Source organism: Aethalodelphis obliquidens, unplaced genomic scaffold, assembly GCF_003676395.1.
Source record: "Aethalodelphis obliquidens isolate GAN/ISIS:26980383/991018 unplaced genomic scaffold, ASM367639v1 scaffold17, whole genome shotgun sequence".
Classification (NCBI taxonomy): domain Eukaryota; kingdom Metazoa; phylum Chordata; class Mammalia; order Artiodactyla; family Delphinidae; genus Aethalodelphis; species Aethalodelphis obliquidens.
In genome coordinates, this window is record NW_020837961.1 from 29746919 (window position 1) to 29769521 (window position 22603).

The 22603-nt window shown below is 41.2% G+C and overlaps 1 protein-coding gene and 1 non-coding gene across 11 annotated transcripts in view; one reads left to right on the forward strand and one right to left on the reverse strand.

Annotated features, from left to right (window-relative positions):
* Window positions 1-22603, forward strand: part of FHIP1A (FHF complex subunit HOOK interacting protein 1A) — a 278113-nt gene that overhangs the window by 16002 nt on the left and 239508 nt on the right. The gene's annotated exons all lie outside the window — the stretch shown is intronic.
* On the reverse strand, window positions 7925-8031 carry LOC113626143 (U6 spliceosomal RNA). Its single transcript, XR_003435053.1, has one exon. It is a non-coding gene; the product is annotated as a U6 spliceosomal RNA (small nuclear RNA).

Sequence of the window (22603 nt, forward strand, 5' to 3'; positions counted from 1 at the left end):
TTTTTTTTTTGCGGTACTTGGGCCTCTCACTGTTGTGGCCTCTCCCGTTGCGGAGCACAGGCTCCGGACGCGCAGGCTCAGTGGCCATGGCTCATGGGCCCAGCCGCTCCGCGGCATGTGGGATCTTCCCGGACCGGGGCACGAACCCGTGTCCCCTGCATCGGCAGACGGACTCTCAAACACTGCGCCACCAGGGAAGCCCGCTTAATGATTTTTTTAAAGGAAAGAAAATAGAAATTCATATGCAGAGTCTCCGATCAAGTAATGCCTGGGTTGTGACTTAAGTCGCCAAAAGCAGCATGTTTAAATATGCATTTATCCTTTAGAAGTCAGTTTATTAACATGCCGTGGTTTTCTTTCCTCAGTGGTTTCCATACTGAATTTGTTTCTTTCCAAGTTAAAACCTGCATTTTGAAGGGGTGGTATAGACTCTAGTTGCACAGTCTCAAAATTAGACTTTTCTTAGCTCATGGAATTAGAATTTAGCTGGTACATTTGTTGTTGATATGAGACTGCTGAAACCCAGTCTCCTCCTTTATGTTTGTTCTGAGTGTGGTGCAAATTGGCCTGTATACATCAGACACAAGAACATGTGGCCAATTCAGTACAAAATTCAACTTTTTGTGGTATATGTGTATTCATAGCGTTTACAAGGCTGACTACCTTTTGAACTTCTTACTACATTGCTATGACATGGTAACCCAGGCCTACTGGAGAGCTGTATCTTTTGGAGGGTGTGGACTACAAGTGCATATCATAGTAATATAGGTATAAAAATGACTTTTCCATGTGGGTGAAGCCATTGGTGGAAGAATAGTTTTAAATCCTTGCAAGTCTCTTGGGCATTCTAGTTGCTTACTAAATGGTTTACTATAAAACTTGATGGTGATTATTAAATCTCTCAGCCATTCCCTCCTTTTAGAGTTGTAAAATCACCTGATTTATGTACCTTATAATAAAGGAGAAATGATGTATGGAAATAATTGAGATAATGGTTTACATTTCACTTGATATAGTATCAGGATAATCTGTTCTGCATTTTTTAGTGTGTTTTTGTGCAAGGAAGAAATATTTACTCGGTAATAAGATATAGGTTCTTTTATTACCCAGGTGTAGCTCAGTTTTTCGAGAACACACAGTTTTACATAAAATGAGATACTAAGTTTTGTTTTTCTCTTTGTTACTTTTTCTTCTTTATCTAAAAGAAGATAAAATTGATGCAGAACTCTGAAAAAGAACTCTGACATTTGCATGACGTTTTTTTGTTTGCAAATAATTAACAAATAAGGAATTCTTAGGCAAAACCAAAGCATTTTCTTTGAGTAAATAACAAATATAGAATACCATCCAAACCTTTAGTGCTTTTACATCCTTAGTGTCTCAGATCCATTCATTTCTCTCATCTGTGATAGCTCCACCCTCTCTTCTAGATTTTTACAATAGATTTTTTTTAAAAAAAATAAATTTATTTATTTATTTTTGGTTGCGTTGGGTCTTCGTTGCTGTGTGCAGGCTCTCTCTAGTTGCGGCGAGCGGGGGCTACTCTTCGTTGTGGTGTGCAGGCTTCTCATTGCAGTGGCTTCTCTTGTTGTGGAGCATGGGCTCTAGGCATGGGCTTCAGTAATTGTGGCACACAGGCTTCAGTAGTTGTGGCTCACGGGCTCAGTAGTTGTGGCTTGCGGGTTCTAGAGTGCAGGCTCAGTAGTTGTGGCACACGGGATTAATTGCTCCGTAGCATGTGGGATATTCTCGGACCAGAGCTCGAACCTGTGTCCCCTGCATTGTCAGGAGATTCTTAACCACTGTGCCACCAGGGAAGTCCCCTCTTTCATTTCTTTTTCTTTTTGGCCACATGATGCAGCATGTGGGATCCTAGCTCCCTGACCAGGAATTGAACCCATGCCTCCTGCATTGGGAGCACGAAGTCTTAACCACTGGACTGCCAGGGAAGTCCCTCTTTCACTTCTTAATGTACCCACAGTCTTTTAAAAAGCCACAGAGCCTTTGCACATGCTGTTCACAATACTTGGAACATCATTCTCCTCCACCCCCACTGTCTCCATACCTCTCCCCACATAGTCCCCTTTGCTTTTATTAGCTAACTCCTATTTATCTTCAGCTCAAACTAATACATCTCCTCAGGGAAGCCTCTTCACACTAGCTGGATCTCACTATTATATGCTTGTTGAAATAACTTTCTAGGCCCCAGATGCAGCCGCTTCTGCCCAGGTGCCACCTCAGCAAACTGACACTTAGATGATTCTGGTGTCCCTGAAACCGCTCTGCTTGACCAGGAACGCAGTGAGCATAGCTAGTCAGCCATTCTGCAAGGGCCAAGCCAGCTCTGGGCCTTCTCACTCCAGACAAGGGTGACTGTGCGGCCCTAGTTGATCACCGATGTTTTCTATTTTTCTTTTCCTTGTTCTATTAATTAATTAATTTATGCATGCTGCATTGGGTCTTAGTGCGGCGTGCGGGATCAGTTGCGGCATGTGGGATCTAGTTCCCTGACCAGGGATTGAACCCAGTTCCCCTACGTTGGGACCTTGGAGTCCTAGCCACTGGACCACCAGGGAAGTCCCTCTCTTCCTTGTTTTTTATTCTTTATCCTATGAAGGCTTCCAGCTGTCCACCCCATTTTGCAGTTCTCCGCAAGGAGGTTGTCCGCTTCATAAAGTGTTAAATAAAGTTTGTTTGTATCACCTCATTGTCTTCTTTAATCATTTCTTAATAGGTTTTTGCATCACCATATGTCTTTTTTTCCCACTGGACTGACTTATGGGTTATAATTTGTGTGCTTATGTAAATCGTCTTCACGAGGACAGGTAGTGGGCCTGCTCACCATCATCTTGCTAGGATTTAACACAGTACTTGGCACGTATTAGGTGCACCATAAATATTTGTTGAATGAATGAATAATGTGGAAAAGTGGAATCAGATTTAGCTGGTACCTAATTAAGTGCACGTGCAATGCCAATACCAAAGACATCCTAAAAAGCAAAAGGTGCCCTTCAAAGAGGTCATCTGGGGAGGCTGCCTGCTTATTCCATAGCTGCTGCTCTTAGAAAGGGAGTTTGGAATAGTTTTAAAGAATTGTCTTTGGAAGTATTAGTTTACAAGCCGCATAAGGAAAGCACTTGTTCTTTTGATTAAAAATAAAATCCAGCCTGATGATTCCCTTTATTTTCTCAATGTATTTCCAACTTACAGATATCAAATTCCACTTTCAAAGACCCAAATTTGTCACAGTTGAAGATTTCAAAAGAATGTTATATACGTGAAGGCAGCCTTAAAAGATTTGTTCCTAAGATGTCTTGAGCATTGGCGGACATTTTTGTAACGAGTGTGTAGTCTTTGAAGGGGCTCATACTCCTGTGGATGTGTGGGCTCATACTCCTGTGGATATGTGGACTCTGCTGTTTCTGTGAAAATCTTTGATGAAGTCGTTCTTCATGCCATAGGATGTCTCACTTTTGCTTCTGGCCATGAGGCAGAGGGATGCATTTTACTCTCAAGTCATTCATTTCATCTTGGTGCTTCCCATCCTCCATGGGCAAAATACATTTTGCAAAATTTGTGTTTTTTTTTTTTTTTAACCAGGAAGGAATGTAATAGGGAATTGAATTAACTATTATCAAGTGTTTTAAATTCCTTAGATGTTGAGTTCTGTGTTTAGGAAAAGTCCCTGTTAGTGTGAAAGATCACAGAACTGGAACCACATTCTTACACTGAAAAGTATCAGGGATTCTTGCCAAGTTCTGCTATTCAAGATTATTTATTCAATATTTTTGTTGATTTTTTTTGTAGCCACTGTCACTTAACCTCTTTTGTGGTAGGTATTGCTCCTTTACCTCCTGATTTTGGAAGTAAGTTGCTTTGCCTACTCCCTCTCTCCAACACCTTAAATCAGCATGGATTTTAAGTGGGAATAACTGAATTTAAAATAACACATCTGGGCTTCCCTGGTGGCACAGTGGTTAAGAATCTGCCTACCAATGCAGGGGACATGGGTTCAAGCCCTGGGCCGGGAAGATCCCACATGCCGCGGAACAACTAAGCCCGTTCGCCACAGCTACTGAGCCTGTGCTCTAGAGCCCGTGAGCCACAACTACTGAAGCCCGCGTGCCACAACTACTGAAGCCCGCGCGCCTAGAGCCTGTGCTCCGTTAACAAGAGAAGCCACCACAATGAGAAGCCTGCGCACCATAAGAAAGAGTAGCCCCTGCTCACCACAACTAGAGAAAGCCTGCGTGCAGCAATGAAGACCCAATGCAGCCAAAAATAAATAAATAAATTTAAAAAATAAAATAAAATAGCACAGCTACGCCTGTGCCTTTTAATCTCTGGGAACACTTTTGGTGGTACTGAACCAATAACTGCCGCTATTGAAGATTATCTTCAAGCAGGACATTTGTCACAGCTTCATTCAGGTCACCACTAGCACTGTGCTTTTCGCTTGTTGACTTTTGAGAAAATGCATTCAGACACTTAACATGGTGTAGGCGCTCTCAGAATAGTGGACAGCTCTGTCAGCTCACAAGGTGGCCAGCCTTAGCTATTTGGCCAACAAAAGTTCTATTGACCTTTTATTCTCAAGTGTTCTTCTTTTCACATGAGCAACAGAGATTTGGCTTTCAGTTGTTTTTTGTTTGGTTTACTACTTGACAGTAAAGTCTTACATTTTCATATTGCTTCCATGCTGACAGTATTTACTTATGCAAAAAATATTTTTGTGCCTCCTTATGCAAGTATTTTCTGTGCCAGGCAGTAATATCAAGATTTGTGAGAGAATGATCTTTTGAATTCTGTCTTTTAAAGATTGGTTCTATGCTATTATCTTCCTTGGCAGGTCGCTGCTTTTTATTAAATAAGGCTTTTAGAAAAAGACCTCTTAACGTTTGTGCAGAAGACTCACTGTGTTCTCTGCCCATCTACGTGAACCTCAGTGAATCCTGCCTGTGACTGAGTCATAACCTCATACCTGATCAGTGACATTCGTCTGTGTGAGTCCTGGCTAAGCACTCCCTACGTCCCGACGGAATTGTCCTCCAGAGGGATTTGAATGCATTTTGATCGAGATGCACTTACATTAGCATTAAGCACTTTATTATTATTTTAAAAAAGAAATCGTCCCATCCTAAGCCAGGGTCATGTCACTGTGTAATGTATTTGATGGGTCTAGTTCTTGTACCCATCACTTATCAGATTGTTGTGCTGTTTCCTGTGTGGGAAAGAGAATTGCCCTTCTGTGTGAGGTAGTGCCACCTTGGGCCACTATGTTGCTGTGACTCCAGAAAGTCTTAGGAATGATGGCAGTCATGTGCTCAAGTCACCTGTGCATTCTGGATGAGTGCTGAAAGGCTGTAAGGTCATGAAAAGTTAATGGAGAATTAATGCCTTGTAAACATAATCCACTACTATATTAAATAATGACCCACTCAAGTTCAGGCAACATATATTAAAATAGTCTAACATGAGTTAGAACGATTTAAGGCTGGTAAAGAAGGGGTAATAAAGGATTTAGGACTGGCTGTTCATTTAGCTGTGAAGTAAATAGACTGCTCTGCCTGGGAGGTCCTCCTAATCTTCTTCTAAGGAGGAAGCTGAAGGGAGGTTAAACAGTGTGCTCAAAGTCACACACCTGAGCAGTGCCAGAGCTGGGACCCGAACCCAGACCTCTCTGACAGCACCGCTGGTAATCTTCACTCTGCAGTGCTGCCTTCCCCCTGGGAGGGAGGCATCCTGTGTCATAAGAAGTAATACAGATTCCTCTTTATTGACGAGATGAGACAAATTCAGATTTAGAAGATGAAAGCTCGAGTAAGGTATTAATTTATTGAACTACCTGTTCAATTTAATAGAAATCAATCAAGGACCTCCTATGTATAAAGCACTACGCTAGGTACCAGAGTAGGATATCAAGATCACTAACTGTTAGAGCTTTAAAATGTGTATAAAAATAACTTTTACACAAGACAAGATTCATTCAGCAAACTTTTTATTTTTTTGGCACTATGGTGTGCCAGGACTGGGCTAGACAGTGAGAATCATGCAGCAATTTATCAATTCATCCTACGCTTTTGATCACCTAGTATGTGTCAGACACTGTTTTAGATGCTGGGAAAATAGTGGAGATCAAAACAAGCAAAGTCTGTGTTCTCACTGAGTGGACATTCTCGTGGGAGAGACACAAGAAATAAGCAAGAAAAGACCCTTTCTGCAGGGAATTAAGCTCGGATGGTGTGCGGAGAGCTGACTACGTTAGACTGCAGAGATAAATAAGATTTGATCCTTGCCCTGGAGGAGGTAGACGTGTAAACAGCGAACTACAGTAGAATCAGCGTGTGCAGTGATTCACGTATGAACAAAGTGCTGTGGAGGGAACCTGAGGGGTGACGGTGAGCTGTGTGCTGCCAGGACCGAGTGTGTATTTAGGATGGCGATTGTGGAGTGGTCTCAAGCATAGGCTAGACAGCAAGAGGCTGACGGTAGGATATGGTCATTCCTCTGGGATTACAGCCCTAGACAAGTGCAGGGGGGAGGCGGCAGGAGGAAGTGGTACTTCTTACAGAGAGAATTATGGAAGGCTTCCTGAATGAGGTGGCATTTAAACTTGGTCTTTAAATATGTAGAGGTGAAGGGGAGGGCATCTCAGGGCCATACTACTGTGAACAAGAGGAAAGATCGAGCTTACTTTGGGAGTGCCTAGACTTATGAGTTTATGGACTGGCTGGAGCATAGGGTGTGTAAGAGAGAAAGCCACTGGGGGCTTAGGTAGACTGGTTTGCTTCAGGTAAGCAGAGGGAACCTGCTACAGGTTTTTTTTTAGTAGACTGACATAGTCACAACCTTAGAAATATTATTCTTGCAGTAGTGTATATGAGAAATTGGAGTGGGGAGAGAGAATACAGTAATTCAGGAGGCTATTGTGATGGCCCTGAGGTACTGGGGATCTGATCCAGGAAGGTGGCCCTGGGGCTGGAGTAGAGAATGTGGGCCAGTCGTACAGGGAGAACAGTAAGGCAGACTGTTGATCAGAAGGGGGCAGTTATGGAGAGGAAGGAAAAAAAATGATTCCAAGGATGTTAGCCCAGGTGACTGAGAGGATAGGATTTCTATGACAAACTGAGGATGGCAGAAGGAAAAATGTGTTTGAGAGGACAGATAACTTAGATTAGTTTGGGACTTGTGGAGTTAATGGTGCTGGTAGGACCTTGAGGTAAAAGTGTCAGATACGTACATGAAAAGGAGACCTTAGCTCTGGGTTAGAAGATGTAGATTGGGGAGATAATTAAGTGGTTTCAGTTGTGGAATAGATGACACTGGTCAGGGACTTACTCGTTCAAAGAGAGAAAGGCGGTAAGGATGGAAACTTAGAAGCATCATAATTTTGGCTGTTTATTTTAATTTTTGTTCTTGCACTTTAGTGCTAATAATCTCTTAAACTACACTGTTGGACTTCCAGCTCTTTATTCTCAGCTCAGTCCACCATGTTGCTTGAAAAATTGGGCGCCTTGGCCATATTATCTTGACTCCATTGTAGAATTCAGTTTTAATTTGGGACAACATAAAAAAAACCAGCTTTGTGACCTCATTTGCCATTGAAATGCTATTGGGAAATTTTTCCATCACATCTTTCAGAGTCTCCTAGAGCAGCTCTTTCACAGTAAGTGATAAGAAACAGCTTTGCTTCCTGAAGGAGTGTAGATGTTTGTTCCTCATAGAAAATCATATAACTAATCACATTGACATTTTCACCTTGGCTGTTAGGAAGCACAGACTCGAATTCTCTGCTTAACTGTAGTAACTGTGTAGGACTCAAATAGGTCTCCAAATTTGAGTTCTATTCCAATATCTCTTATACCAGCCACAGTCTTCATTTTCTTCTCTAATTTATGATTTTTTTCCTTGGTCATGATTTTTAAAAAATATGCAGTGGTTCACGAATTTGCATGGCATCCCTGTGCAGGGGCCAGGCTAATCTTCTCTCTATCATTCCAGTTTTAGTGTGTGTGTAGCCCAAGTGAGCACTCCTTGGTCATGATTATTAATTTCCTTCCTTAATACATGCATTTCTCATAAGCTATCTCAAATTCCTTGTAGAATGAGATGAGGGCTAAATAAATAATGCCACTATGGTGTTCACTATATGAATGAGATGTATTGAATACTTAGAATGTTACAGATCAGTACATAAATAGGACTCATCACATTTAAAATTTATGTTCTTTGTTTTCTATGAACTGTGAGTTTTTAGGCAAATGGTACATATAATCACAGACTGTAAAACTAAATGAAAAATGATGCAATGTAGGAGCCAAGTTCATGAGTAAATATTTGCACACTGACCCCGCCCACTCTGCCTCTTGATGAGTTATTCATTTCCAGGTGTATGAATCTTTGCAAAAGAATTGGAATTTTTTTGTCAGTCATTCATAAATTTTAATAGTTGGTCCATTTGGAAACCTGGAGTTGATGTCATTAATGGCCTGGGACTAATCACTGGAATTTGAGCTGATATGATCGAGTAATGCTTTTATTTCCAATCAATGTATGCAAACCCTGCCTCAGAAGACTGTGTAGTGTTCACTGTTGAGCAATGAGCAGGTCACTGGTTAGGGAAAAAGAATTGACCTCTTTCCACCAATCATTCTTAGATTCTGTCGTCTAAAGAAATTTCTTTTTTAGGAGGAAACTTTTGCTTTCAGTGATTGGATGAAGAACTAGATTCCTTTATAACAAAAGTCTTTTAAATTAAGATCGCCAAATAATTAAGGGGATATCTGTGATTATCTTATTTGCCCTGTGTAGCCTCCAGCAGAAATTCTACCCCAATTTTAAACTTGACAAAGTGTCATCCTTCCCTCAAACGATCCTGTCAGTCCTTATAAAGTGGGAAAACTGTGAACCTATGCTGGTATAAATTTTTAAAAATTTTATTTATTTATTTTTGGTTGCGTTGGATCTTTGTTGCCTCACGCGGGCTTTCTCTAGTTGCGGTGAGCGGGGGCTACTCTTCATCGCGGTGTGTAGGCTTCTCATTGCGGTGGCTTCTCTTGTTGCGGAGCACGCGCTCTAGGCGCACAGGCTTCAGTAGTTGTGGCTCGTGGGCTCTAGAGTAAAGGCTTAGTAGCTGTGGCACACAGGCTTAGTTGCTCCTTGGCATGTGGGATCTTCCCAGCCCAGGGCTTGAACCCATGTCCCCTGCATTGGCAGGCAGATTCTTAACCAGTGCGCCCCCAGGGAAGCCCGCTGATATAAATTTAAGTGGTACAAAAAACTTTGTAGAATCAAGTGCATGTTAGATGAGATATTTTTAGGAACTTTGTTTTAAAAATAGTAATTCTGGGCTTCCCTGGTGGCGCAGTGGTTGAGAGTCTGCCTGCTGATGCAGGAGACACGGGTTCGTGTCCCGGTCTGGGAGGATCCCACATGCTGTGGAGCGGCTGGGCCTGTGAGCCATGGCCGCTGAGCCTGTGCGTCCGGAGCCTGTGCTCCGCAACGGGAGAGGCCACAACAGTGAGAGGCCCGCATACTGCAAAAAAAAAAAAAAAAAAGTAATTCTTAGATATGTCACTTTTGTCTATTTCAACTGATGACCTACTTTCTATTTACATGAAATGTCAAATGTTGACATCAAAATGTCTTTGTGATTCTGTTTGTATAAGGATAAATGAATTCAGTTAAATAACACAGTGGTTTTTACTATTTAGACGCCATCTCATTCCGCCCAGAGAAATGCAGTTATTCTCAATGTCAGTCATGCTTCACGATCTTCTGCACGTGTGGAGTTTGCTGTCATGGTAGAGCTGAGGCCTGCTCTTCTGCCTCTTGTCATTGTTAGATTTCTTGGTTTTCATTAGAGCTTCTCAGCCCTCTTCAAACTTACCCTTGTTTATTGTAAAAAAAATATCCTTAGGATTTTTATTACATTTAACAGAACTTTCTCTTAGAAACCATTGGTTGAATTGCTTTCTGATCTCAGTAGCAAAAATAGTTGTTCTTTCTCTGAGCAACCGGTTTATTTTTACCCCAGGGACACTGAATCTTATAACAGATCATGTTTCCCTCTACATGTTGGCTGCAGCAAAGCTCAGAGTCCCTCCTCCCCCTTAAACGTCTACAACACCTCAATTCTGGCTCTCATTCTACCTTGTGGCTACAGTGACTGGTACGGTTATCTAATCCTACTAGTTTTAAAAGCTGTTTGAAGACAAGGATTCTACTACTTTTGTTTATATTCTTTACAGTGCCGTCACAGTGTCTTGCACCCATTTGGCACTCAGGTAATAGCTGTGACTAGGCCATTCAAAAATAGCTTCATGTTGGGCCCTCCGTGGTGGTAAGGATAAGGAGAAAGAAATATGTAGTATGCCAGTGGAGGTTTTGAAATATGCTGAGGGTCAGAGGGATTGTATGTTTAAAAATATGGCACAATGAAGTGGGATGCTCCTAAGGATGAGAAAAGAATGTTGAATATAGGAGCCAACATATGCTGTTTTCCTCTTTGTGTCTTATCTGAATATATGATGCATGAAAGTTGGGAGCCTGGCCTCTCCAACCTTGCTCCAGTAAGGAAGATTAATTCTCTTCTCTCACAGAAAAAAGACAAGGAGTTTGTTAGGAGAGGGGCAATTTTACCAGTGAAGGTTTAGAAGTTGCTTTGAGATCCATGCATACAAACAGTGTAGACATACCTACTGTGTAATGCAGATTACGTCATCTCTAAAATGGTTGTGAGCTGTAGCCAATGATCCATGTATTCAACTGTTATTCTATATGATGAAATTCCAGTACCACTAAAGAATGTGGACAGATCCATGGAGTGAATTGTAATTGTATGTGACATATAGTCAAAACTCTTTAATAGGAAAGTCCATTGAAATGAAAATGAACCTAGTGAACTGAAGGCAAAAAGATCCTCAACTTTAGATACATAGTAACACTTTATTTTATAATTGAATTTACACAATCTATATTTGGTGTGTTGAGAAAGGGAAACTATGTTTTTAAAAAATTTATTGTATTTTATTATGTTATATGTTACTGGTAAGCCTCATGATTCTGATTTTTCTAAAATCTAATCTAAAATTTTAAATGCTTAGACAAATACTAGGGGAAAGAACTTTTTTTCATTGTATTTCTCTCTCCCTTTCCCTTCTGTGAAAATCAAAGCATAAGGTTTGTTCAAGTGAAACATAAAAAAAGATCTGCCTTACTAGAATTTCATTTTTTAAAAACTTTACTTAGGGTCTTGAAATAGTGTCTTTCTCTGAAGACTGTTTAGTTGAAAACATACCTTTGAGGACCCTTTATTGAATTACCGAAATACCATTTTTTTTAGCATAATACTGATTATATAGTTTCAAATTTCCTTTACTTCTAAAACATGTTTACTTCAAATGAAGCTTAAATGGTTGCATTTTTGATATACAAATATCTAATTCTGCCAAGTCCAGATGAAAAATCTAGACCTCAGTTTCCTAATTAGTGATAAGGATTATGCTCTGTGAAGGTATGCATAAATAATTGAAGGGGTGGCGTGGCATTAAAACCACTCACTCTGAAGTCTTACTGCCTCACAGGGTTGTTGTGAGGATTAAGTGAGTTTCTTACTCATGACAAGGATTTAGAAGAGTGTCTGGCACAAGTAAGTTCTCTATTAAGTGTGTGCTATTTTTATTATTGCCATTATATGGCTAAACTATTTATGTAATAAAAATATTTTTCATTGCCTCCAAGAGGGTTTGAAGTACTTTTGAAGTGACTGAAAGGGCTTCTGCTCTTAAAAGTTACAAGAAGCTAGAGAGTTCTGGAACTCCCATCTGCCCCTCGTTCTCTTGTGCTCTAAGGTGATCTTACTTAAATTCTGTGGTCCTCCACTTTCTCATCTGTAAGAGGACAGTTCCCTGGTGATGGGTCTCTGTTATTTCTTTAAGTCACAACAATAATGTGATGCTTTGATAGTACCTTCTGCTTAAACAAGAAGGTTGAGGTTATATGTGTCAAATTCCTTGATTTGGAGTGGTAGAGTTTTAGAAGTGGAAAGGGCATTAATCAGGTAGTCTACTCCCTGGGGAACTCATCTCTTCTCTTAGCTTCAATTAGTATTTGAGTTTTTTTCTTTTTTAGATTTTTCTTTTTCTTTTTATCTTCTTTTTTTCCAAAGCACTTTTTACATACTTGTAGATACTGTATTTATTGTTTCTTGTTTGTATTGTATCCCTACTTGAATGTAAGCTTCACAAGGGCAGGGATCTTTTTTTTTTTTTTTTGCGGTACGTGGCCCTCTCTCCGCACGCGCAGGCTCAGCGGCCATGGCTTACGGGCCCAGCCGCTCGGTGGCATGTGGTATCTTCCTGGACCGGGGCACGAACCTGTGTCCCCTGCATCAGTAGGCGGACTCTCAACCACTGCGCCACCAGGGAAGCCCTAGGGGCAGGGATCTTTATCTTTTTTTGTTCAAGTGTCTGGCACACAGTAGGTAGCCAGATATCGGCTCAATAAATATTGTCGGATAAATGAATGAATCTTCAGTTGCCTAGTGGACATTTCTATTAATTGATCACTTCTGAAACAGCACTCTTTCATGATTTTCTTATTTCCACCAATGAATACTTTCATATTACCAAGAGCAAAATCCTAGAGGAGTTGGCAGCCGTACCCAAGACAGAGCAAATTACATGATTTTCAGGGGTATTAAGGCAGTCACTGCCCACAAGGGTCTAGGTGCAGAAACAGTGACAGTGCATTTTCACACAAGATAAGTGGGCCTGAATCTTCTCAAATGGAACCTTTTGAGCCAGAACTAGAGGTAACTGCTTAACTGCCCAGGAAATTACTAAAGTTACCAAAACTTACTGCTAAAATCATAGCTTCTGTTGGGTTAATGTTGCCATATGCTTCCTTTGTCATCTAGTTCCATTGGAGATTCCTTGTTGCTTCTAAACAAAGTCCTGGGTCTGCAGCCTGCAGTCCAGTGAGCTCCCCAAGAACTTTCCAGTTCTAGATCACACAGGTGCCCCTTGTCTGTTCTCCCCTCAGCTGAGCCTCTTCCTTAGCATCCCCTAAAGCATTCCCGTTCCTGCTTTAATGTCCCTCTGTTCATACCATACTGTGTTCATCACGCGCTTGGTTTTCCTCTTTCTTTATCTATCCAAATCTGTCTTCCTTTAATCAACAAGGGACGCTTTTCAGCCCTTACATATGTGAAGCCATCTGTATCATGTTTGGGGCTCCTAAATGTTGCATTATTATTATTTTTTTTTTTGCTGAACGCGGGCCTCTCACTGTTGTGGCCTCTCCTGTTGCGGAGCACAGGCTCCGGACGCGCAGGCTCAGCGGCCATGGCTCATGGGCCCAGCCGCTCCGCGGCATGTGGGATCCTCCCGGACCGGGGCACGAACACGTGTCCCCTGCATCAGCAGGTGGACTCTCAACCACTGCACCACCAGGGAAGCCCAATTCTTAAATGTTCCATTTGCCTATTTATTGCTTTTGAGGAAAGGGACTAATGGAATAATGGAGTTGGGGGTTAGGGAATGAATCACAAATCACAGCTAAAGCAACACCTGCTAAGCTGGAACAAAATGGACTTAGTTTAAGTGTATTTTCTAGCCTGTGCTGTTTTCAAGGGCTTTAGAAAATGCTAAGATCAAGTCCTTCGTACTTTTTTGGCCTTAAAATATCTTTTTAAAAAATTAAATGATGTAATTACTTCTAGTAATAGCAATGGACTCAAGTGAATTATCTTTATTTGGAAATATAGAAAATTGGCAGTTGAATTGGCTCTGCTTGTGTGTGTGTGTATGTGTATGTAATTTTACTGGTTTGTGAAATCAGAAACTAGGAAAGACAAGTCTGGCTGGTAGTCATACATACTCCATCCCTTGACCCTTCACCTGGTGGCCATTTTCTTCCCTGCTCAGTTGCGCAGTACAGATCTTCCTCGACTTACGATGGAGTTACATCCCTATAAACCCATTATATTGTTCAATACAGTAAGTTCAAAATATTGTAAGTTGAAAACACGTTTAATACGCCTCACCTGCTGAACATCATAGCTTAGCCCAGCCTTCCTTAAATGTGTTCAGAACACTTATATTATCCTACAGTTGGGAAAAATCATCTAACACAAAACACTATTTTATAATAAAGTGTTGACTATCTCATGTAAGATATTGAATGCTGTACTGATAATGAAAAACAGAATGATTGTATGGGAGTGAATGGTAGTAAGTGTATTGGTTGTTTATCCTTTTGATCGTGTGCCTCACTGGGAGCTGCCCAGCATCACTATGAGAGAGTATGTACTGCCTAGCACTAGCATGGGACAAGATCAAAATTCAAAATTCCACATACAGTTTCTACTGAATGCGTATGGCTCCTATACCATCGTAAAGTAGAAAAATCGTAAGTCTAACTATTGTAAGTCGGGGGACCATCTGTATCCATTTTTCAAGGTCTCAGACATTGGCTTAAGATTCTCATGCTGTGGTTTGACTCTGGTTATTCAGCCAGGGAATGCATGAAAGTTACCTTCCAAATATGCAAAAGAGTTTCCTTCTATTGCTTGAACTTCAAAGAATATTTTTTTTTCTTGTTCAGCTCAGATTAGTCTAGAGAATGGCATTTTGTGCCCTAAGTAAATCAGCTTTATTCATGTCATTGAAAGAGAATTTTTGCTTGGCTTTCTAATTTTTCAGGCTGATTGAAAAACTCAGTGGGCATACAAAAGACATTAATTTGTTCTTTTTCTTCCAAATCTTGCACGATTTGTTCTCTTGTTCCATATTGTAAGTCAAGTTAACATTCTCCTCCTTTTCCAATTGTTCCACAGTTTCAAGTTTTCATTGAATACACTGTATGTTTACTTCTGGATTCTGACATTTTAATTATCAGGCGTATTTGATCACGTGTAACTGTGATGATGTTCAACAGTCCCGCCTGGCTCCCATTTGTGCGTAGTGCTGACAGGATGACAGGCCGTGGGAGCCCATGTTGTGTTCTGATTCGGTACAGGGAGAGGCAGGGTGCCCCACGGTACAGCAGACAGGGTGGTGTCTCCTGGTTACTGTGCAGCTCCAGACAGCAGATGCCTGCTGTTTTAGTCGGAGTTTATTGGTTGGAAAGAACAGAGGCCCTCTGGAATTAACTTAAATAAAATAGAAAAAAACTTAAAGATGTAGGACTTAACAGCCCATCTTGATGACACCAGTGGACCCATTAAGGACTGTGGAACAGGCTAAAAAGTCAGGAGTCGTGATCACATAGCCTCTTCTCTCGTTCTGCCTTTCCTGCACCTATTTCCTTCTGTTTTGCGTGGGCCAACATATTGATACCTGCCAGCATTGACGTGAGATTTTGGTTTTAGGCCATGTTAGAGCCTATATTTTTCCAAAGTCAGAGTCTCAAAAGAGACAATTTTTTTTTTTTTTTGGCGGTACGCGGGCCTCTCACTGCTGCGGCCTCTCCTGTTGCGGAGCACAGGCCCTGGACACGCAGGCCCAGTGGCCATGGCTCACAGACCCAGCCGCTCTGCGGCATGTGGGATCCTCCCGGACTGGGGCACGAACCCGCGTCCCCTGCATCGTCAGGCGGACTCTCAACCACTGCGCCACCAGGGAAGCCCTCAGTGTCAGTTTTTTACCCCTAAGGTTACTGATTTTCCTTGTAGGACTGGTTGCCTCTTCATAATTAAGGATGAAGGACTGGGAGAGTTTACTACCTTGAAAACATCTATATGTAGAGCCCGCCCACCCACCAGCCCCCCAGCCCCTCCCTCCCTTGAGCAGGAATTCTAAACAGAGCTCAGTGTGTATGTGTGTGTGGGAGTGGGGGGCAGGGCTACTGAGCGGTCCACTGACCAGCTTTGCTTCACCCCGAAAATGCCCTGATGAGGAGGATTTACTCTGAGGAACCAAGATTCACATCGGAAACCTCCACAAGCCATCTCTCATGCCCTGCTGCCACGATTGGTTCTGTTCCTTTAGAGATGAACCCCCAGATGTTTGTCATTATAATTGGCCATGCTGCCTGAAGGCTCTGTTAGAGGGTGGGGAGGCGGGGGGGTGGCGGCGTGCTAACCGTCATCACTTTATCCCCCTGTTTGCTGCCCGGTGTCATCCTCCCCGCTCTGTGATACCTGTTGACTCTGAGCCTGAAGCCTTCCTGGGCTTCTCTTGAGCAGATTGTCTCCTTGGTGGCCCATGGGTGGCAGCTCTCCCCTCACTGTTTCATCTGTCACCACATTCCCATCTCCTGTTTCGTTTTCCAGAATTTTGTTGCAATCTCTTGTGCATTTAAAATTCTCTTCCAGCAAACTGTTTTTCTTTTCTTTTCTTGTTTTTTTTTTTTTTTATGTTTATTGGAGTAGAGTTGATTTACAATCTTGGGTTAGTTTCAGGTGTACAGCAAAGTATCAGTTATACATATACATATATCCACTCTCTTTTTAGATTCTTTTCCCATATAGGCTATTACGGAGTATTGAGTAGAGTTTCCTGTGCTATACAGTAGGTTCTTACTAATTATCTATTTTATATACAGTAGTGTGTATATGTCACACCCTTCTGCTTTTTAAACTCATGACTTTGTTGATCAGAAACCTCTTGGTGGCTTTGTAAAATTTTGTGTGTGTGTATATATATATATATATATATAGTGCATTAATAAGAAATGTTTTGGGGTATAGTTGTTTTACAATATTGTGTTAGTTTCTACTGTACAGCAAACTGAATCAGCCATATGTATATATATATCCCCTCTGTTTTGGATTTCCTTCCCATTTAGGTCACCACAGAGCATTGAGTAGAGTTCCCTGTGCTATACAGCAGGTTCTCATTAGTTATTTATTTTATACATATTAGTGTGTATAAGTCAATCCCAATCTCCCAATTCATCCCTCCCACCCCCCCTTTCCCCCCTTGGTGTCCATACGTTTGTTCTCTAGGTCCATGTCCAGTAAACTCTTTTTACTCTTACAGAAATCTTCTATTTCATTTTTTGGTGCTTTCACTTCATTAGGGATTCAGGTGGGAGAACCAGGCTATCAACCATCTTGAAACTGAAACCTCAAAGTTGTTCTTTTAAAAAATAGCCTTTGGCTTTTATTTTGCTTTTTTAAATGAGAGCTACATCATACACATAGAATATATGTATAATTTAAAGAAAAGTGATAAAATGAACACTGGTACCTACTACCTAGCTTAAGAAGTGGCGTGTCACGTTTTCGGTACCTTAGAAAACCCTGGGTACCCTTCCTTGATTGCATCTTCTTCACCCTCTCTGCCTCCTGTGGTTACCATCATCCTTCATTTTCAAAGTCATTCCCTTGTCTTATGTATGTTTATCTCCAAACAATACATTGTTTAATTTTAGCTGCTTTGGCTCTTTGAATAAATAGAATCACATAACTTGTATTCTTCTGTACCTTGCTGTTTTACTCAAGATTGTTTTTGAGATTCATCCATGTTTATTCATGAAGCTATATTTTATTTACTTTACCGCTGTATAGCATTGCATTGTAAGAATATGCCACATTTAATGATCTTTTCTGCTGCTGATGGACACTTGTGTTGTTTGTGTAACTTTTCACAATCGTGAGGAAGACTGGTATGAATGTAGTTCCTGTTGTATATATGCTAGAGTTTCTCTAAATGTATAAACCTAGGAGTGGAATAGCTGGGTCATAGAGTATATGCATATTTAATTTTACTAGGTGATGACACGTCTTTGCCAGAGTGGCTGTACCAGGATAGACTACACTGGTGTGTGCAGTTGCCCTTGGCTTGATGACCTTAGTGTGATCAAATTTCAAATATTTTTGCCTATTTGGTGGGTGTGCAATCGTATCTTACTGTGTGTTTTTAAAATTGAGATGTAATTTATGTTTAGTATAATTTACCTTACTGTGATTTTAATTTTCATTTTCCTGATTATTAATGAGGTTAAAGATATATTATCATATGGCTATTAACCTTTCATGCTTTCTCTTCTATGAAAGTTTGCCATGTTTTCCCCGTTTTCTCTTATTGACTGGTGGGTGTTCCTTGTATATCCTGAATATATAAGAGTGTGTGTGTATGTGTATCTATAATATGTGATGGAATTTATTTTTTTGTGGGCAGGATCCATTGCATCAGGAGGAAAAGGCAGTATTCATGTCCAGCAGTCAGTTTTCCTGCAGCCATGATTATAACATTCTCTCTTTTTCTCTATTTATTTGTGGTTAATCTTTGACAAATTGAAAAGTAAGTTTTGGCACTTAAAAACTTTTGGAGTCTTTTTTCCATCCCTCCTCTTAATCTCCCTCTATTGTGAAACAATTCTGGTTGAAAATATATCCTTGACATTCAGTAACTCAGAATGTTTTCTTTGGAGTGTGTACTATTTAAGTTGGAGTACAGTGCTCATGATGCTTGATGCTAAGAGATCTAAGTGCTTCAATGGTGTCAGACCACAGGGTGGCCAGTACTTGGGGAACAGAGGAGTTGGGAGGTGGATGCTGACCCAGATCGCTAATGTATTTTTAACCCAGATCTCTAAAGGTATTTTTCTTGACTCCCCGGTTTACACATTTCTGAAATTTAATGGAAAAGTAAGTTGGCTTTATAAAAAGAGAGCATTGATTACTAGCCATTCTCTTCTCCATTTAACAATGTATCCTGACTTAAGGGATATTTTCTTTTAAGTGGTGATATTTCTATAAATAAAAACTGTAGAAATGGTTAAAATGGTAAATTTTATGTTATGTATATTTCACTACAATAATATTGTTTAAAAAACCCAAGGTTGAAAAAAAAACTTTTTGGAACATTTAGGGCTCTAACGAAGTGCAAAGATGGACACTGAAGTAGTGTCTATTTTTCAGCGCAGAGAAGTCTTTCAGAGGTAAATAGCAATACCTCTTTTTTTTTTTTTTTTTTTTGCGGTACGCGGGCCTCTCACTGCTGTGGCCTCTCCCGTTGAGGAGCACAGGCTCCGGACGCGCAGGCTCAGCGGCCATGGCTCACGGGCCCAGCCGCTCAGCGGCATGTGGGATCTTCCCGGACTGGGGCACGAACCCGTGTCCCCTGCATCGGCAGGCGGACTCTCAACCACTGTACCACCAGGGAAGCCCAATACCTCTTTTACATAAGTTGCTTATTCTTTGTTGTGACTGTTCTTTTAAGAAGGTTTACTTTTTTGGAGTTTTTGTAAATTTCGGAATGAATTTTCAAGGATTGTGTTTTCATCTACCTTCTGTTTGTCATCCTAGCGATCACTGCCCCCTTTGCTGCAGCCTCACGGGCCTTCTTTCATTTCCTCTAATCACATCCTTTTCCTTCCTCAGGGCCCTCCCTCAGATTGTTCTTTTCCCTTTGCCTGCTCTCATTTACTTTATTGTATTATTATTTTAAAAGTGTGGTAAAATATACACCTTACGGGCTGAATCGCTTCCCGCTGCTGCTAAGTTCATATGTTGAAACCCGAACTTCCAGTACCCCAGAATGTGACTGTATTTGAAGATAGGGTCTTTAATGATGTAAGTTAAAATGAGGTCATTTTAGGATGGGCCCTAGTCCAGTACGATTGGTGTCCTGATAAGAAGAGGAAATTAAGGCACAGACAGTTACGGCGCGGAGACCACGTGGAGGCACAGCTAGAAGACAGTATTGATAACCAAAGAGAAAGTTCTCAGAAGAAACCAATCCTGCTCACACCTTGATCTCACACTTCTAGCTTCCGGAATTATCAGAAAATAAATTTCTGTTGTTTAAGACACCCAATCTATGAAACTTTGTTATGATAGCCCTAACAAACTATAATAATACATAACATAAAATTTACCATGTAACCATTTTTAAGTGTAAAGTTCAGTGGCATTCAGTATGTTCACATTGTTGTGCAATCATCCTTACCACCCATCTCTAGAACTTTTGTCTTCTTGCAAAACTGAAACTCTGTACCCTATTCTCCCTCCCTCCCCAGCCCCTGGCAACCAACTTTTTGCTTTCTGTCTCTATGAATTTGAACACTGTAGGTCCCTCATATATGTGAAATCATACAATATTTATTCTGTTTGTGACGGGCTTATTTCACTTGGCATAATGTCTCAAGACTCATTCATGTGGTAGCATGTGTCAGAATTTCCTTTGTATGACTAATATTCCATTGTGTGTACCACATTTATTTATACCACATTTTATTTATTGAATGGTCATTTGGGTTGCCTTCACCTTTTGGCTATGGTGAATAATGGTGTTATGAACACGGGTATACAAATATCTCTTTGAGATTCTGCTTTCTTTTGGGTATATGTCTAGAAGTGGAATTGCTGTATCACGTGGTATTTCTAAAAATTAATTTTTAAAAATATTTATTTATTTATTTATTTTTGGCTGCACTGGGTCTTCGTTGCTGCGCGTGGGCTTTCTCTAGCTGCGGTGAGCTACCTAGCTGCGGTGAAGCTACCCTTCGTTGTAGTGCGCGGGATTCTCATTGCGGTGGCTTCTCTCGTTGCGGAGCACGGGCTCTTGGTGAGCGGGCTCCGCAGTTGTGGCTCGCGGGCTCTAGAGCGTAGGCTCAGTAGTTGTGATGCACTGGTGTAGTTGCTCCGCGGCGTGTGGGATCTTCGCAGACCAGGGCTCGAACCCGTGTCCTCTGCATTGGCAGGCAGATTCTTAACCACTGCACCACCAGGGAAGTCCCCTTAATTTTTTGAGGAACTCCCACATTGTTTTCCATAGCAACCGCACCATTTTACATTCCTATCATTAGTGCACAGGGTTCCAGTTTCTCCACATCCTTATCAAAATTTGTTATTTTCTGTTTTTTTGTTGTGGGAAGGAGGTGATAAAATATGGCTTTTTAAATATCACTGGGTTAAGTCAAAGAGAGTTGATTCTTAAAGGGTTGTGATGTTGCATTCATCTGCCTCTTGATTCAGGTGTAACACCTTGGCGGCTCACCAGGAAGCATTGGAGTTATTAGTGTGAGAGGCTGGCAGCCATTTTTTTTCCCATTTGGTCCAGGAACTTTGTTTCTGTAATAACTTTGGGTCTGCTTGTGTGACATGGGACAAGCTGTTACAAAATACAGGCATTTCTTATGACAAAGACTCTGTGAAATAGCTCTTTTGCAGAACTAAAGAGGCTAGCAAGTTTGTTATGTTTCTCCCCAGGGCAAATTTTCATTTTCCTGTGTTTACAGCTGTGTTTGTTTAAAGCACTCAGTGTACCTAACAATTACAGCCCTGTGAAGAAAACAGCAAGTTAGGCAAATTTGGCTTAAAAAAATCTCAAGCAGAGGTTGTAGTAAAACACAGGAAGCCTAAGAGATGCACAGGGGCTTCCTCGGGGCATTTTTGAAATCACGGAAGCGTTACATGTTTGACTGTAAATGTTGCATTACAACCACCTGAAAGATTATACTCAAAGAGGTTATGAATATTTATAAATACATCCCTTAAGTTTGTTTGTGTAAATGAAGGTTTTTTGTGGGTTTATTTTTTTCGTTCCTTGTCCACTTTTGTGGACATCACTTAACTCCAACAGCAATTCTTGGCTTCCAGAGGTAAAACAAAAATCATTCTTTACTGTGGTTTGGGACAGACAGAGCGACCCAGCCTCTTTGGGAGATCAAATCCCAGTCTCCACCCGCCCCTGCACTTGGCCATTCTAAATGACAGTTTGTATAGATGATAATTTGACTCAGAAGCAGCTCAGTTTAATAATCACAAGCACTAGATTAACAGTAGCATCACAGTACCCAATACAATTAATTTTACACATACAACTTACATTTTTCTCTATACAGTTTGTACACCCACTGGTTTGAGAATTCACAGTAAATATAATTAAAGCTATTGAAGCTAAAGAATGTAATGGTGTTTCCTCTATTATTCGACAGTCCTCAGCGTCACTGTAATAATAGCACTTTGTCTAAGAACCCTGAAAACTCTGCCAGTGCTTCATAGGCTGTGTAAACTGAGATAACCACTGCTGTCATTAAAGGCGGCAGGTCATGACCCAGCAGGGATCAGCTACTCCTGCCTCCCACTGTTTGCTGATTTAGTTCTCTTTGGAATAGTAAAGCTGGATTAGGAGCCCACAGCTAACCTCACATGCCCTTGCCTGGGAATGATACAAGCAGTAGGAGTTGACTGCATTGCTTTCTTGAGATGTGCCCCCCCGCCCCCGAGGTCTGTTCCCCTTACTTTGGAAGTTCAGAGCTGACTCAGAGAGAAACAGCTTCTTCCCTTGGTGCTTTGGGTGTTTCCTGAAAGCCTTCCCATCAGTAGTTCTGATTTGGGTCAGTGGGACCGCTCCTCAGTCTTCCTTACGACACATAATAGCACGCTGTCTTTAAAGGCCAAGAAGCAGAGCACTGGATTTACTTTACTGTTAATTAATTGGTTAACGAGTTATTTCATTTATGTTTAACAAATAGATAGCCAGAGCCTGCTGTGTGTTGAGAGAGCTGTGCTAAGCTCTGTCGAGGTCCATAGAACAAATGTAAAACAGTTTCCATTGCAAGGAGTCCAGGGTGTAAGGTAGAGCATTGAGCCCTGGAGAACATGCCCAGGGCGGCCGAGAGGTCAGCGCTGTGCGGCCAGAGCGTC